Source organism: Lissotriton helveticus, chromosome 1_1 (assembly GCF_964261635.1).
Source record: "Lissotriton helveticus chromosome 1_1, aLisHel1.1, whole genome shotgun sequence".
NCBI classification, from domain to species: Eukaryota; Metazoa; Chordata; class Amphibia; order Caudata; family Salamandridae; genus Lissotriton; species Lissotriton helveticus.
Window position 1 is genome coordinate 618,123,265 of NC_136057.1, and position 13,841 is coordinate 618,137,105.

Below are 13,841 nucleotides of genomic sequence, written 5' to 3' on the forward strand. Positions count from 1 at the left end.
CCTTTCAGTCTCTGTGCCACTCGTTTCCCCCTGTATATTTCTGACATTTTGCCCTTTTTGTGACCTTTCTGCCTTCTGTGCTACTCGTTTACCCGTCAATTGTTGTGCCCTTTTGCCTTCTGTTTCCTTCGTCGCCCCTCGCCGCTGCGTCCCTTGCGGCCCGCCCCCCTGACTGCCCATTCGCTACCCCCACCTACCGCCTCCCAGCTGCTCCTCTCTCCCACCTCCCCATATAGTCCGGCCGCTGCGCGGTGAGGAGAGCGACCCTTGACCCTTCCAGTTAGGTCGCTACCCCTCCGCACAGCACCGCCTGTGACTCCCTGCCCAGCCCAGCTGCCGCTACTGAGAAAGGTCGAGGCCCTCCTCCACCGCAGGCTACCACCTGCGCCTCATCCCTGGTGGCTAGTGGTAGGCCGTAGGTTTGCTCATCCTTAATTGTATTGCCTGTATTTTCTTTCATTGCGCCCATTGTAGTGACTGCTTTTTCATTGTTGTGTCTGTGACTGCTGTTGTCTGTCTTCCCCGCTGCCTGTATGTGGTCTGGGACCTTTCTCTCCCTCTGTTCCCCTCGCTGCCCCTGTGTCTCTCTGCCCGGTTTCCCTTCTGCTCCCCTCGCTGCCTCCGTGTCTCTCTGCCCGGTTTTTCCTTCTGCTCCCCTCGCGGCCCCGTGTCTCTCTGCCCGTTTTTGCCTTATGTTGCTTATCTGCCCCTTTTTGCCCTTCTTGTGACCTTTTGACTTCTGTACCACTCATTTCCCCCTGTATTCTTGTGACCTTTTTGCCATTTTTGTGACCTTTCTGCCCTCTGTGCCACTCGTTTCCCCCTCAATTGTTGTGCTCTTTTGCCTTCTGTTTCCTTTGTCGCCCCTCATCACCCCCGCTGCTGCGTCCCCTGCGGCTCCGCCCCCTGACTGCCCATTTACTGCCCCCGCCTCCCAGCTGCTCCTCACTCCCACCTCCCCATACATGCTGGCCACTGTGCGGTCGCACCGGTGGCCGGCATGTATGGCGACCATCTGCGCCTGGACCGTGCCCAGCACCAGAACCCCTGGCCCCCGCACCCGCCATGACGACTGTCGCCACTACGACGCCAGCCCTCTGTATGCTCTCAACCCTGGACGGACCCACAACTGCTTCAAGGCTGCCCCGAAACGCACACACGGTGCCTTCACCTGCTGGAACTGCAGCTACACCAGCCACAGAGCTGACGAACCACCCACCAAGAAAGACCTCAACCACCTCTGATGCATACTACTGAACACCCGCTCCACACACAAACATGCCTTCGAGCTCTGGGACCTGCTCAACACAACTTCCCCGAACGTCGACCTTCCTAAAAGAGACCTGGTTGAACAACTCCTCCGTCGCCGACTTCATCAGTACGCACACCCTGACCTCCACCGACTACATCCTCCTCGGAGACCTGAACTTTCACCTTAAGAAAAACAATGACAACAACTCCACAACCCTGATCGACAACCTCGCCAACCTCGGAAGGAGACAACTCGTCACAACGCCCACCCACCCCGCCGGCCACACGCTCGACCCCGTCTTCTCCTCAAGCCTGCCCATCTCCGTCAACCACACCACCGAACTCCTCTGGACCGACCACCGCTGTATCCACTTCACCTTCCAGAAACCCACCACACACCACCGCACCCAACAGATCCCCCGTCGCCGCTGAAGCAAAATCACCGAAGACCAACTACATGCAAACCTCGCTCTCAGCCCACCCACCGAAACTTCCAACACCGGCGTCGCTGCCCACAACCTCAGACGCTGGATTGAGGACTGCGCCAACACCCTCGCCCCACTGAAGAAACCCCCCCACAGAGACACCAGCAAGAGGCCCAGCTGGTTTACCGCAGAACTCCTAGATTCCAAGCAAGCTTGCCGCAAACTAGAGAAGAAATGGCACAGTGAACAAACTCCGGACAGCCACGCAGCACACAAGGACGCCGCCCGCAACCATCACCACCTCATCAGGGCTGCCAAGAAGACCTCCTTCAAAGACCGCCTCGACAACAACGCACACATCAGCAAGGAGTGCTTCAACATCGTGAAGGAACTCTCCAACCCCAGCTCCAACACCAACGACATCCCGCCGTCGCAAGCCCTGTGCGACTCCCTCGCCACTTTCTTCCACCGCAAGATAGCAGACATCAACGACAGCTTCAACACCCAGACAGCACCAACAGACAGCAACACAACAGACCCTCCGCACACCATCGACCACGTCCCCTTGATAGCTTGGACCAACGTGAGCGTCGATGACACCATCAAGACCATGAGCACAATCCACTCCGGCTCTCCGTCAGACCCATTCCCGCACCACGTCTTCAACAAAGCAAGCAGCTCCATCGCACCTCACCTATGTAACGTCATCAATCTCTCCCTTGAGACCGCGACCTTCTCAGAGAGTCGAGATCAACACCTTACTCAAAAAACCCAAGGCAGACCCAAGAGACCACAAGAACGTCCGACCCATCTCTCTGCTCCCCTTCCGGGTCAAGGTCATCGAGAAAATCGTTAACAGACAGCTAACCCGATACCTCGAAGAGAACAGAATCCTGGGCCCTTCCCAGTCAGGGTTCAGTGACAACCACAGCAACGAGACCGCCCTCATTGCCGCCACCGACGACATCAGGACCCTGCTAGACAACGGGGAGACTGCAGCACTCATCCTCCTAGACCTCTCCGCCGCCTTTGACACCATCTTCCACCACACACTACGCGCACGCCTCCACGCCGCAGGGATCTGAGACAAGGCTCTGGAATGGACCACCTCCTTCCTCTCCAGCAGAACCCAGAGCGCCTGCCTCCCCCCGTTTCGTTCCGAAGCCTCTGAGATCATCTGCGGCGTACCCCAAGGATCCTCCCTCAGCCCGACACTGTTAAACATTTACATGGCCCCGTTTGCACACGTCGTCCTACAGCACAACTTCAACATAATCTCCTACGCCGACGACACTCAACTAATCCTCTCCCTCACCAAGGACCCCATCACTGCCAAAGCCAACCTCCATTAAGGAATGAAGGCCGTCGCCCACTGGATGAAGATCAGCCATCTGAAGCTGAACTCGGACAAGACGGAGGTCCTCATCCTCGGCTCCAACCCGTCAGCCTGGGACGACTCCTGGTGGTCAACGGCACTGGGGGCAGTCCCGACCCCCACCGACCACGCACGCAACCTGGGAATCATCCTCGACTCAATGCTCTCAATGAAGAAGCAAGTGAACGCCGTCTCCTCCTCCTGCTTCAACACCCTCCGGATGCTCCGCAAGATCTACAGATGGAACCCGACAGATACAAGAACGACAGTCACCCAGGCCCTCGTCAGCAGCAGATTCGACTACGGAAACCCCCTCTACGCGGGAGCCCTGACCAAGCTAATCAATCGACTACAACGCAGCCTCGATGTACCACGACACGCCCACATCACCCCCCACCGGAGAAACCTGCACTGGCTCCCCGTCAGCAAGAGGATATCCTTCAAGCTCCTCATCCACGCACACAAGGCACTCCACAAGACTGGCCCAGCCTACCTCAACAGACGGCTCTCCTTCTACACCCTCAACCGCCAGCTACGCTCCACCGACCTCTCACTCACCACCGTCCCGCGCATCCGAAGAACAACCACCGGCGGGAGATCCTTCTCCCACCTCGCCGCCAAGACATGGAACACCCTCCCACTGAGCCTACGACAGACCCAAGACCTGCTGACCTTCAGGAGGACACTAAAGACCTGGCTGTTCGATCAGTAGCGGCCCCCACGCCCCCCAGCGTCTCAAGACCCTCGTGGGTATGTAGTGCGCTTAACAAATGACTGAATGATTGATTCATTGAAGTGGGTTGACCTCTGTTCCTATACTGTATGTTGTTTCTATCAGGAAAAACTAGAGGTCTTGGCTAACACCAGACCTCAAAAAGCAATGGCTGAAAGGGACCCAAACCTCGGTTACTCTCTTAACATCTGATTGTATTTTCTTCCTGAATTGTTGAGACGATGCTATCCACAACTATAGCTAGAAAAGCTAAATATTATGGGAGTTAACTTCAGCCAAACAATGTTAGATCTCTTTCAGAATGGTTTAATGTGTGTTGCTATTTAATGCCACAGTGCAATATATCGATGGTGCAACCGTAAGTGCAATAGCCATCCACAGGCAGTTTTAGCAATGGGAAAATTAGACCCCTGCTTCCGAACATCGTGCTATGCAGTTTGTATGTTAATGCAGAACAATGAAGGCTGTTGTTCTTTTCTTCCGTGAGATAATTGGTTTCTACTTCTGAGTCACTAAGAAAATGAAGGGCTCTTTAAGGTTGTGTTCTGTACCAGAAATGCGTGACTAAGGTTAATGAGTACATTTCTCATCCGAGATAGTACAACCCATATTATACATTGAAAAGAGGAAATTACAGGAGCTTGTTGTCAAATTCGTAGAAATGTGTTTCTCGGAGCTGCCAAAGAGACCCTGAGCATGGATCCAGCACGATTCGGGAACAAGCATCCAGACTTCAAAACCCTTCTCAGAAAGACCACATCATCAATCATGAAGGTTTATTATTAATACAGAGATCATAGGAGGACCCCAGTGTGTCAATCAAACGATCGCAGCATGTAGTTGTATGGCCTGAGAGGCGGCAACCTTGGCAAGAGATGACACTAGATTATATACGTCTGGGGGGGAGTTCACCTCAGAGCAGCATTACAGCACAGTGGGCACAGTGAAAAGTGCAAAGCAGCTAGCAACCTCAGTTTATGACTCAACAATGCTCAGGAGATGCTGGGCGACCTTGGGTGAAGAGGTCACAGATCAGTGTGGAATGTCCAAACACCCCACAGCAACAGTTGTAAAATAAGAACCTGACTGCATCCATGCTTATACCGACTGACTTTTTATGCAGTGACGGTGGGAGGAGCACTCGGCCGTAGACCTTCAGTGGCAAAGGCATCTGTTATATTGTAACACAAGAGTCAATTTAATTTTACCTCATCAAATTAGTAACTCTTGCTGGGGTTAATTGTTGAATGGCAAAGCTCTGCGACAGCACTTGTAAAATGGAAATGAATGGCTTCCTTCAAATTGTCTATTCATGTTCCACCTATATGGAATACTGTCAGCGTTTTACTTTCAAAATCCACATGGTCAATTTTTGAGAAGACATATATCTTCTTTCTTCCCCGAAGCACTTGGTTAGCCATCTCCGAAGCAGCTGATTACTCTGGGTTTATTTGCACTGTTCATCTGTTCTAATTCTGGAATTTTTGGTTTGCCTTAAGTATACTTTATAAGGTTGCATAGAGTAGCAATAGAACACTTATTCATAATGCTAACCTCCGATCCTGAAGTGAAGTTTACCATAATCACATTTGGCCAAATTATCAGGTAGTCTATCCACAGGGGCTTTCTCATTTTACTTATAACTCTACACTGTGTAAATAAGGGCAATTCACTTATAGAACACACTCAAGAAATGATCATCAACCAAGGATGTAATGCTTGAAGTGCTTGTATCAGGGAGATGGGTACTGACTGGAAAGAGTTTTGTGTACAAGAGATTGATCCGATTAAGTCAAGAACTGGAAATCAGTGAAATGATCCCAGGACCACAGAGATGTGGTCACATTTGTTTAGTTTTAACAGTATTCCAAAAACAGCATTAGCTTTAACTCACACATTGAAGCCTGAGGCGATGCAAAATATATTCCAATCCAGTAATTATCAAGGTAAAAAGAAATACAGATAAAGGAAAGCAAAAAAATGAAGAAGTCACTTCAAGACATTAAAATGGAAAAATCATGTAGGACTGGCATTATATGGGAGGTCAAGGACAGACCAACATATATGTTTCCATCCAGTTTTGTTATGCAGGGCGCGCTATGAAATTTGTTTTATTTATTAAATTGTTTACTTACCTCCAATTATCCAAATATCCATATTCCGTTTTTTCAAGTTCAAGTTCGGGCATTTATATAGCGCACTACTCACCCAGAGGGTCTCAAGGCGCTAGAGGGAGGGGTTCATTGTTTGTCGAATAGCCAGGTTTTCAGTTCTTTTCTGAAGGAGATGTGGTTCTGGTTTTTAGCACTCCCCACCCTGACCCTCCCCCGCCCCGCCTTCCTGCCCCACTGTAACTCCCTCCATGGGCCGCGGCTGAGTAACATATTGTTTTGAGAGATGTAGGTAACTGGCCTTTGGTCTGTGAGGTATTGAAAAAGTTTCACATATTATCTCCTATCACAGTTGGTACACAGTCAAAATATCGAAGGTAAAAATAAAGAAGTAAAAAATATCGATGTAAAAATATAGAATGCAAAAATATTGACAGCCTATACTTAAACAAGTAAGTACAAAAATATCGAAAAAAATATCAATGTAAAAAATATAGTTGTACAAAATATCGATTGATATATATATATATATATATATATATATATATATATATATATATATGTATATACATATATACATATTCCAAACAAACTCCTGACATGAGTAGCGCCACAGCCTCTCAGGTCGGGCCCTCTCAGGTGCGTCAGACACCTCAAATATTTCAAAAGAAACATGTTCTATTTCGTAATGAGATGCAGGCCACACCAACAGTGCTTCGTAAAATCCTTTATTTCAAGGCAAACAGAAAGCATAACGCATTTCAACTCATGCCAATCTTTATCAAATGCTCATATTTATCGGGCAAGTTCATTGGTCCTTTTAAATATTCAAAGCAAGCAACATTGAGAACAGACAAATAGCCAACATATTAAATTTAAAGCAGCAGTGAATAACATTTCTCTAGTTTTAGATGAATTCATTTTGGCCTTGATGGAAAGTATTCTTTTCAATTTTGTTTATAGGTTAATCCTTTGTAAATATATATATATATTCCAAACAAACTCCTGACATGAGTCGCGCAACAGCCTCTCGGGTCGGGCCCAGCCAGGTGCGTCAGACACCTCAAATATTCCAAAAGAAACATGTACTATTTTGTAACGTGATGCAGGCCACACCAACAGTGCTTCGTAAAATCCTTTATTTCAAGGCAAACAGAAGGCATAACGCATTTCAACTCATGCGAGTCTTTGTCAAATCCTCATATTCATCACATTACTAAATAGTACGTGTTTCCATTGGAATATTTGTAAGGTGTCTGACGCACCTGGGTGGGCCCCGAACCCGGGGTAAAAAATTACTATTCCCACTCCAGTGAGTGCAACTTTAGTGAAATTACTATTCTCACTCAAGTGAGTGCTGCAGTAGGGAAAGTGTTGGATTTCAGGGGAGTAATAATTAATATTCTCACGCCAGTCAGTTCAAAATTAAAAACAAACAACATTTTAACAACAATACAAATATTTTAAAGAATAAAAAAAATATATACATGTTAAAAATGTAAATACAAATATATTTTATATTAAAAAAGTAAATAATATTATTTTAAATACATATAACAGATACCAAAAATTATTATAATAAATACAATTTAAAAAAAATTCCAAACAAATAATTCTTTGTAATTAAAAATTATTTAGAAACAAAAACATTAATCATTACATAATATTTACTTTTTTAATTTTCTTCCCTATAACACCACACAATTCACAACACACATCTAAATTAGAAATGTAATTTTCAACTAATTAATTAACAACTAATTATTAATTGAGCTTAAATTACTTCCCACAACCCACACCTAAAACAATCACTTAATTACCATAATGAATTATCAATTAATTAGTTAATATAAATTAACAACACATTATTACTTAATTAAACATAAATTACTTCCCACCCTTTACCCCATGAACCCCACAACCGGCACCTAGAATTAATTACACAATTTCCATATTTAATTTTCAATTAATTAATTGATATTAATTAACAACTAATTATTAATTAAGCATAACTAACTTCCCACAACCCACATCTCAAACAAGCACTTATTTACCATAATAATTGTCTATCAATTAATTAATATTAATTAACAGCCCCATAAACCCCACAACCCACACATACAAAAACACACAATTACCATATTTAATTATCAATTAATCAGTTAATATAAATTAACAACTAGTTATTAATTAATTGAACATAAATTACTTCCCATCCTTCTTATGTTATGTTATTTTGAATGCATAAGTCGCACAGCTACCCAAGGGTTTCCCAGCGCCGCCTTATAGGGACCGAAGAGAAAAAAAGAAAGAAACCTATTGATTGAATAGCCAAGTTTTCAACGACTTACGAAAGTGGGCAAAGATGGTCTCTTTCCTTAGTGACAGAGGGAGGGAGTTCCACAAAGCGGGACCCAGGCAAGAAAAAGACCTGCCACCCAGGCGTGACAATCTATGTCTAAGAACTTTGAATTTAACTTGAGTCGATGAGCTGAGGGAACGTGACGGGACATATTGGTGGACAACAGTGTTGAAGTATTCCGGGGTCATGCCAGTTTTAATCTTGAACATATAGGTTAAAGTTTTGAATTTGATACGGTTCTCAACTTTAAGCCAGTGAAGTTCACGTAGAGAGCTTGAGATAGAGTCAGTTTTCGGAATGCGGCAAAGTAGGCGCATTTTGTACAACCTGCAGCTTGTGTATCACATCCTTATTTGCTCCTAGAAAGAGGATGTTGTCATAGTCCAAGCAAGAGATGAAAAGAGCCTGGACTACAGTTCTTTGAGTAAAGACTGGCAGCATCCACAACATTTTCCTGAGCCATCTAAGGATGCAAAAGCAGGTTGCAGCCACCTTTAACGTCTTGTGTTTCATCGAAAGCTGATCATCCATAATGAATCCCCAGATTACGGGCTTGATGGGTAGGCTGAGGAAGGGCACCCAGTTCAGGTGGCCAGTGTTGGGGACCCTAAAGCTCTTCAATATTCCCCAGTATCAACACCTCAGTCTTCTCCCCATTAAGTTTTAGTGAATTGGCTTGCATCCTCCACGCAATTTTACATAACCCTGTTGTAAGGGAAGAGGGGTTGGACGTTCCTTCAACAGAAAGGGAGAAGATTATTTGGGTGTCGTCACCGTAGGAAAAGATTGACAACCCCGCCTCAGCGGCGATATCCGCCAGAGGTTTCACATAGATATTAAATAGTAATGGGCTAAGGATAGAGCCCTGTGGTACCCCGTAGGGGGATGCGTGGGTTTTGGAAGTCACAGCTGAGGAGAAGACCTGCTACGTACGGTTCACTAAAAAATCTGCCAACCACTTCAGGGCAGGCCCAACCACGTCAATGGATCGTAAGGCTTGCAATAGCACAATGTGGGATACCATGTCAAAAGCGGCACCCATTACTCCTATTAACCCCACAACCCACACCTAAAAGTAGTAACACAATTTCCATAATTAATTTTCAATCAATTAATTAAGATAATTTAACGAATTATTAGTTAATCAAGAATACATTACTTCCCACCCTTTACCCCTATAAACCCTACAATGTGCATCTTTTTTCTCACAATTATCGTAATTAATTATCAATTAAATAATTAATAATAATTGACAACTAATTAATAATTAATTACAAATAAATAACTTCCCACAATTAAAGCTATAAAGTCTCATTTAAATAAATAAAAAATAATCATCAATTTATTATAATTTAATTACTTCCCATCCTATTCTTGCCCTATAAACCCACAACCCGCTACGGAACTAAAAAATGCAAAATTTGATTAAAATAAAATTCCTAACTACTAAAAATGTAACATATATATTAAAAAACATAAACAATACTTATACAAAAAAAATACATCACGTACATTTAAAATATAATCTAAAATACATGACACTAACTAAAAAATAGATGTTTTAAACATCTATATTTTTGCAAACAATATTAATGACTCCTATATTTTTTAATACAATGCTTACCTTAAATTCGATATTTTTGACCGCAATATTCTTGCAGTCAATATTTCTGAATCACGATATTTCCAACTCGATATTCTGTCTCAGCACCATTACTGATATTAGATTTCTGTAAGGCTCAGCTGGGAGAAGATCAAGTAGACAGCTAGCTAGACTACTGTTCAAGACTAATTCATTTATTTATTTTACTATGGTATGTTTATAAAGTGCAAAGAAAACCCAAGAGTATCTGAGTGCAGAACAGACAGAAACCCTGTTACACCACAAAAAACTACATGTAAGATATACTACCGGAGAGGTGAATGTACATAGCCCCATCCCTCTTGGGCTAGGATGTAGAGGTACAAATATAACACAAGAGCTTCTTCTAACTGACCCTTCCTAAGTCTCAAGTGTCTGACTGATCAGGCGGATCCTGATTTGGATATCTTATGGAATGAATCTGTTAAATAAGATAATTTAAAGCACATGTTTTTGGGGAAGAGAGTTCCAGATTATTGGGGCTAACCCCGAGAAGGTGCACTAAAAGGTTTTCTTTTCTCTGAATCCTAGAGGTTCCAGAAGAAGGGATCTAGTACTCCTAAGGGAGTCCTGATATTGTGAGCTTCTGCACCAGATAAAAGGGTGCCTTAGGGTGGAGGGCTTTGTGCGTCAGCTGGATCTTGGCTTTGTAAATGAGCCAGCGGAGAAATTGAAGACCTGGAGGGATGTGTTTGATACATCTCGATCGTGTAATCAACCTTGCTTTCATGTTGACAGTCACCTTAACTGGTGCTGATCTTGCTTTTGGCTGACCTAATAAGGTTGCACTTCTCATATTTCAGTCTGGAGATGAATAGGGACTGTACTGCTATCTTGAAATCTGGAGGGGGTATATATGTTTTTACCTTCCTGAGGAAATTCATTTGGATATTTCTATGAAATCACTTTTGTATAAGGGATGAAAATTTTGAAGTTCTGGTGCGCAAACACCAGGGGCTTGATGTAAGGTGAGAGAGCTCATTGATATGTCCTCATGCAAAACAAGTATCTTGGAGTCAAAGATTTTTAGTTCTTGCCACTGCATTTTAAAATACTCATTGTCACCCATCTGCCATAGCCATTCGAAGTGACAAGCACACTCGTAGTCCATCACTGCTGTTCAAGGTTGGGAGTATGCTTCTTGGCCCTTAAAAGATACTTAAAAAAACACTTGTTCTGCATTCTTTTTTAATTAAACTCTTTACCTTTGCTAGGGTTAAGATAAAATTTTGTCAGGTGGGTAAATCAAGCAATAGGAAATAAGTATTAGTATTAGTATTAGCCCTTCAAAAACTGTGCTAGGTGATTAGGTTTGTTCTATTATGTCAGAAGGTGCACTTTCCAGCATCTCACAACTATGGGGGACAATTGCAAGAACGTGTAATAATCATCGACAAAATCGGTTAGCGCAATGTTTCATATCGCAGTCTATCGCGGGAAAATAACTCTGTGTTAACGTTCTATTCACAACACGGCGATAACATGCAATAGTCTCCTCACAACGTGTCAAATGTCTACGATAAAGTCACCAGGAAGCAGAGAAAAATTATGGGTGGGTGTAGCGCTCCTCTCCGTCCACGGAGTGTGCGTAGTGTTGCCTACTTCGCGATTCGCAAAGTAGGCGTAGGCAACACTACGCACATGCCATGGCGGAGCGAAGTTGCCTGCCACCTGCCTCCCTCCCACCCTCTTCTAAATGCTTAAAATAATTTAAAACATTGTAAAACTAATTAAAAACGACTTACCTGAGATGCAGCGTCCCGGGGCTCCCTCTCCCTGGTTTCTTGCGGACTTCTTCCTGACAAATGTGCATGCGCATTTAGAAGAGGGCGGGAGGGAGGCGGGGGGCACGTTGTGGGGCTACGTGAAGTGTGTGGGTGGGCGTAGATTTCCCCCCACTTCGTGGTGCTTCGCATAGCCGCACTACGCCCAGGGTTAATACAAATCCAAACCCCAACGTGAAAAAAGTTGCAATGGGCCCAACGGCGATAAAAAAAATCAGCGATAAGCTGTGCCAGGCCTGCAATTCACACACGTCAGGTGGAAAAAATCACCATAAAAGTAGAAAAAAAAACACAGAAGCAAAACAACAGCGAAGCACAATGGAGGTAGCTGGAGCAAGTACAGAGGACAACCAGAACTCCACAAGCCCCCCGGAGGCCCAGGCCAGGACCTCAGTGTCAGGAAAGGGCAAGGACAAGAAGAAGAGGAAGATGTGGTTTAGTAAACAGGATCTTGATAATGGAGGTGATAGAACACCATCTACTACTGTTCGTCACCTCCACTCTGTCATTGGCAACGAAAAATGGAATATAGCAGTCCATCGTGGACAAGGTGAATGCAATCGGGGTGCTGAAGAGGACAATGGAAGAGGTCAAGAGGCGCTGGAATAATGTGAGGCACAAAACCAAGCAGAAACTCCCCAACAACCAGAAGGCAGCAATGCAGATTGGAGGTGGGAGTCCAGCGCCACAGGAGGAGATGGGGAAAATGGTGTCCACAGTCATTAATGTGGAAACTGTGGCAGGAGTTGGGGAACCGGACACTGCTCTACATGACCTGGCACAACAGCAACAGGGTGAGTTACGACCAGGGCCTGGGGGGATGGGGGGAGATGGGCGCAATGGCACACATGCACAATTAAGTAGAGCACAATGCACACCCACAATGACTCTGGAGCATGTCTCTGATCTCCTTGGCACACTGCAGCATACCTAGAAACAGCAAGTAGGCCCCCGTCGACCATGTGCACAGAGGGGGCCCTTAACACACACCACCAATCTCACAACTAACCCACGCAAATGTGTTAAACCTAGCAGAGCGGCGTGTCTGTGAGCAATACTGACAATGTAAGTGACACTGCATGATAAATTGCATTGCTGCAGTCAATATATCATGAAATGTTGCACGCCACGACACTGAGGTGGCTGAGTGTGGATCCACATCCGTAAAAGAGCAGGTCACACTCTGACACATCCACATGCACAAACAACCCCTGACGTCAACAACACATCTGCGGACAAACCATGCCCCAGGCTCCCAACTCCCACCAAGAGACTAATGTACCCAAGTATGCAACATCTCAGAACTGTATAAGCACATTAGTCAAAGGCGCACCGCATGAAAGGGATAAGGGGCAGCAACATCAGAGCTGCAGGGGCGACTCTCCCAAAATGCAGTACATACACATAGCATGCAGAGCACACCAACATTGACAACAATGTTGTACAATCCTCAACACGTTCACAGCAGAACAGATGACACAACTGGTGCTGCTTGTGTGTAGAAACTGGCCAATCACATTTGGCATAGCAGGGAAATGTGAGTTGATAATGTACAAGTACAAACACACATCGGTGATGTTGTCGAAATGTCCACTGTCCCGCATCAAATAGGCAGCTCCTCCCAAACAGTCACAATGTACCATGTCATGCAGTCTGCATGTAACTATGTACAATGCATCAACATACATGTGAACACAATGTTAAACTGCATCTCTCCTTTACATTGCAGAAGGAAAACCAACACCTCCAGCAGAGCAGACCGAATCTCTCTTCACTGATGACGAAGAGGACCTCAACACCTTCGACATTGACGTCCTCCAAGAGTTCATTGACAGCTACGTCAATCCACCTCCAGGAGCAGGGCAGCCCGACTGCATTGATGAGACCCCACCCCCTGCACAGTCCACACAGCAGGCAACACCCACCACCACGGCTGCCTCCCAGGACCCTCAGGAACAACACATGGCCTTCCAACGCCGTGTGTTGAGGTGCCAGGAGAAGTTGGCTGAACAGGTGCGGGTGGGGTTTGACCGCATGGCAGCCAAACTAGATGCCATACGTGGGTATCTAAGTCCCATCAGGGACCACTCACACCACAGTCGGCTTCATGCCCTCCAACGATCCCTGGCTGACATCGCTGGAGTCCTGACTCAGAGAC